The sequence below is a fragment of the Budorcas taxicolor genome, chromosome 9, assembly GCF_023091745.1.
Source record: "Budorcas taxicolor isolate Tak-1 chromosome 9, Takin1.1, whole genome shotgun sequence".
Taxonomy (NCBI): domain Eukaryota; kingdom Metazoa; phylum Chordata; class Mammalia; order Artiodactyla; family Bovidae; genus Budorcas; species Budorcas taxicolor.
Genome location: NC_068918.1, coordinates 36933553 through 36938625, shown reverse-complemented (window position 1 = coordinate 36938625; position 5073 = coordinate 36933553). Strand labels below are relative to the sequence as shown.

General features: G+C 45.6%; 1 pseudogene; it reads left to right on the top strand.

Annotated features, from left to right (window-relative positions):
- Positions 1-3905: 3905 nt before the first annotated feature.
- LOC128053565 (60S ribosomal protein L29-like) lies at positions 3906-4363 on the top strand (annotated as a pseudogene).
- Positions 4364-5073: the final 710 nt, after the last annotated feature.

Below are 5073 nucleotides of genomic sequence, written 5' to 3'. Positions count from 1 at the left end.
TCCAGTTCCCTATGATGAAAAGGACATCCCTTTTTGATATTAGTTCTAGAAGGTCTTGTAGGTCCTCATAGAACCATTCAATTTCAGCTTCTTTAGCATTAGTGCACCTTGGAAGAAAAGCTATGACAAACCTAAACAACATATTAAAAACAGAGACATCACTTTGTCAACAAAGATATGTATAGTCAAAGCTATGGTTTTTCCAGGAGTCATGTATGGATGTGAGAGTTGGACCATAAAGAAGGCTGAGTGCCAAAGAATTGATGCTTTTGAACTGTGGTGTTGGATAAGGCTCTTGAGAGTCCCTTGGACTGCAAGGAGATCCAACCGGTCCATCCTAAAGGAAAATCAACCCTGAATATTCACTGGAAGGACTGATGCTGAAGCTAAAGTTCCAACACTTTGGCCACCTGATGTAAAGAACCAACTCATTAGAAAAGACCATGATACTGGAAGACTGAAGGCAGGAGGAGAAGGGATGACAGAAGACAAGATGGTTGGATGGCATCACCAACTCAAGGGACATGAGTTTGAGCAATCTCCAGAATTCGGTGCAGGACAGGGAAGCCTGGCGTGCAGCAGTCCATAGGATCGCAAAGATCTGGACAAGACTGAGCAACTGAACAACAAGTGAAGTGAAGTGAAGTGGCTCAGTCGTGTCCGGCTCTTTGGAACCCCATGGACTGTAGCCTACCAGGCTCCTCCCTCCATGGGATTCTCCAGGCAAGAGTACTGGAGTAGGTTGCCATTTCCTTCTCCAGGGGATCTTCCCAACCCAGGGATCAAACCCTCATCTCCTGCATTCCAGGCAGACACTTTAACCTCTGAGCCACCAGGGAAGTAGGAACAACAAGTGAAAGGCTATACAAAAACCAGAGGTTCTTACAGGCAGGAGGGTGGGGCAAGAAGCTATTAGCAAAAGAAAAGAAAGGACTGTTTCAAGCCAGGTCATCTTTTTTGAGGGAAGAGTGGAGGTCTATAATGCAGATTATATCTTCTTCCTTTGTGGGGCAGGAATGAGCAATAGAGAGGGCCCACAGGACAGATTGCCTCCTTGACGCTGATCAGAATATTCCAGGTGGGCTGACTAAGGTTCTGCTCCTGGGGAAGGTTGAAACTAAAAGTGAAAGTGAAAAGTGAAGTGGCTCAGTCATGTCCGACTCTTAGTGACCATGGACTGTAGCCTACCACGCTCCTCCATCCATGGGATTCTTCAGGCAAGAGTACTGGAGTGGGTTGCAATTTTCTTCTCCAGAGGATCTTCCTGACTCAGGGATCGAACCCAATTCTTCCACCTTGTAGGCAGACACTTAACCGTCTGAGCCACCAGAGAAATCCTAACTGCCACTAAGTCAGGTGCTAAATCTAAGTTTGGTATGGGCTTTAACACAAGGAATGCCATTCAGGCCTTTTGGTTTTCTCTTTAACATCTATGAATGGATCCCAGGGCTCCTCCTCTCCCTTTCAAACCACCTAACAGATATTTGCATCAAGTCCAAGTCTCAAATTCTCTTCTCTACAGAGTCCAGGGAAGTCATGCACATGAGAGAAATAAGCTGAGTGGAAAGGATAACCACAGGGTCAGGACTGTGTGGTGAACCAAGAAAGCACTTATTCCTAAGGTAGATGACCAGTTATTGCCAACAGGAAGCACACAGTGTCAGATCTCCCAGTTTTTTCAAGAGAAATAAAAAATTACATTTTATATGAAACTTCCCAATTTATAAACATTGAAAACTATTTTTGTAACATTTGAATGCTTTGAAGGACAATTATGTGAAGGTCGTTCAAAGTACATTTGTGAGGCACATGTACCACCAGTTTATTACCTCTGTCTATACTCACTGCTTCCATGTTTTCAGGCTCTTACTCCTTAGCTGTTTCATACACTGTCTTCCAAACACCATATGCCGAAACTCAACACCACCCTCTGGCTTCTAGCTCCTCACCATGCCTAAATCACCACGGCATCTAACAGTGACAGATACTGATGACCAACTCACACTTCTGAAGGCCCCTCTATTGGTGACCTTGCCATGGTGTTTCCCTGGTTCCTCTTCACTCTTTGACTTCTTCCCCAGTCCCCCAACCTCCTCCACACCTCCTACATCTTTCTATACTGCCTTGTAGAACAGCATGGGCAGGTCCATACAGAAAGAATGCCTGCACCACCAACTCCACAAGGGCAGTTCAAGAGGACAATATTGTTTGAGCAGCAACAATACTTTTCACTCAGAGGGGATATTTGTTGTGTTTCTGATCCTTGAATGCACATTAAAATCCCCCGAGCAGGGGAATGTATTTGGTCTGTATAGTACCCTGGCCTAAGGATTTTTTTAAAGTTCCTCAAGTGATTCTTACGCACAGCAAAGTTGAACACCACTGGTATACATGGTGTCTAAGTAAGTGGGTGATGGCTCAAAATTGGTGGGTCTCACCTTGTACATAGTGCTGCTTTCAGGGTCCGCCAGATACCGCAGCTCCACATAGTCATTCAACCAAGATTTCTGAGTGCCAAGATTTCTGCACCACAGACCTAAAGGAAGGCAACAGAAGGTGGAGCCAGCATGGGTGCTGAGCATCCTCTCTCAAATTAGATCTTGTATGATCTGAATCAAACTCTTCTGTGAAAGCAAATTGTTTCATTGGAATACAGTTTGTAGAACCTTCTATTATACCAAGTTTTTTCCCTTTGGCTTATAAATGAAACCTTCCAAATTTATTCTCTGCCTCTCTAATTCTGAATGGTCTTTTAACTTTTGCCTTTCTGCTGTCAGTGAATTTAAGATCCTTTCTTGCTCGCAAAAGAATTCAGAGATGCAATGATCACTAAGAAATGTATTTATTTATACAGAAACATACTCCACAGAGTGTAGGCCATCTCAGAAGATGAAAGAGAGCACACAATTGAAATGAGTGGGCCTTGAAACATAGCATGGTTAGTTTTTATGGGCTGGGTAATTTCACAGCCCAGTGAGTGGGAAGACTATCCCAATTATTTTGGGGAAGAGGGTGGGGATTTCCAGGAATTGGGCCACTGCCCACTTTTTAACCTTTTATGGTTGGCCTCAGAATGGTCATGATGCTGGTGGGTGTGTTATTTAGCATGCTAATGTATTACAATGAGTGTATAATGAGGCTCAAGTTCTACTGGAAATCACATCTTCCACCATCTTGGACCTAGTTATTGGTTCTAATCAGTTTTTGTCATGTCCTATGGCCATGTCATTCTTTTAAAGGTTGTGCCCTGCTCTATCACCTCCTGTTTCATTTCCAGCCTCCTGGTAGACACTGTCACGTCTCTTCTCCCCATTATTCACACCTTCTCCTCCTCCTCTTCCCTCCCACCTGAGTATGAAGCCTTGATACAATCCTGGTCTCCTATCTCTAGCTTCTCCTCTCTAATACTCATTCTTCTAACTCCTCTCATATTGATTCTTCTCTCACACTGTCTCTGCCATCTCCCTTCTCACGACACCTTCCAACTTAAGCCATGGCTACTTCGTTCCTCACCTACGACAATGGTCCTCAGTGCTCTCCCTGCTCTCAGCCTCTTCCTTAACCAATCCATTGTGCTCTGCAACTGTTTTTCCCGCTTCTTACAAGCCCTTGTTGCACCCTGCAGGAATAAACTAAGACAGGCCTACAGCCTAGATCTGCTCAGCTGTGTCAATTCCACCACCCAGTCTCTTGAGTAAAGACTCAGAGATAGGCTGAGCTTCTTCTGGAACAGTTTCTTGCACCTGGCAAGTAAGCAGATCCAATTCAGTGTCTACAACACAGTCTGTCTGTGTGTAGGAGGCTATAAAACCCGACAAGAATGTAAAGGCGAACCTCTCACTCCTGGCCAAGTCGCCACCAACAGAAATAGAGTCAGCAGGGCATCTGCGGGACCCGGTACAGACATGGCCAAGTCCAGGAACCACATCATGCACAACCAGTGCTGAAAATGGCATAGAAATGGCATCAAGAAACCCCAATCACAACAATATGAATCTCTTATGGGGTAGGCCCCAAGTTCCTGAGGAACATGTGCTTTGCCAAGAAGCACAACAAGAAGGGCCTGAAGAAGATGCAGGCCAACAATGCCAAGGCCATGAGTGCATGTGCTGAGGCTGTCAAGGCCCTCGTGAAGCCCAAGGAGATTAAGCCCAAGATGCCAACAGGCGGCAGCCGCAAGCTCAGCCGACTTGCCCACATCGCCCACCCCAAGCTCAGGAAGCGCGCTTGCACTCACACCGCCAAGGGCCTCAGGCTCTGCCAGCCAAAGTCCCAGGCCAAGGCTGCAACCAAGGCCGGGCCACCCGTGGCTGCGGCTCCAGCTGCCAAGGGTGCCCAGGCCCCCACCAAAGCTCCGGAGTAGAGACCTTCATCTGCCAGTGTGAGGACAGAAGGACTGGTGTGACCCCCTGGGCTGCTGTCTACGTGGGGCTGGTGTCCTCCTGTGCTATTTGTACAAATAAATCTGAGACAGGAAAAAAAAAAAAAAAAAGAAATAGAGTCAGCAGCAGTAGTGCCCTCTATAGAACTTTGGGAGACCTATGCTTCCACGTGGGACCATGCCAAATAGACTTCTGCCTTATGTAGTTATTCCAAGTGAGGACATTTCTGGGGATCCTTTGCCATTGAAGGATTTTTCACCCTCTTATTTTGTCTATTGGTATCTCTCTATATTCCATATCAAGCTTCCAAAGTGACAGCCCCACAGATCTCCAACATTCAACAAGTAAGATCCGCTCTCCTTGGAGAGCACGCCGTGCCTTTTCCAGCCTGTCACCGCCAGTCCTGAACTTGGCTCCCACTACACCTGGGCTCTGGTCCTACTGGGACCCTGGCAACATTCATTACGGCCCAGATATATGTGACTCATGAGATACCCCGTCCAAAAACCTAGGACCTTCCTTATTTTCCGTTAAACTATGAAAACACAATGTATCTGAAACTAATAATCTAGCATAATGTGCAATGTTGGAAATTATAATGAAAATTAATCTTGTTGATTTTAATAAGTTCTATGTCTCAAATTAACATTATAATTTTACATAACACCTATGGCACTTGAAAAGGTCCTTT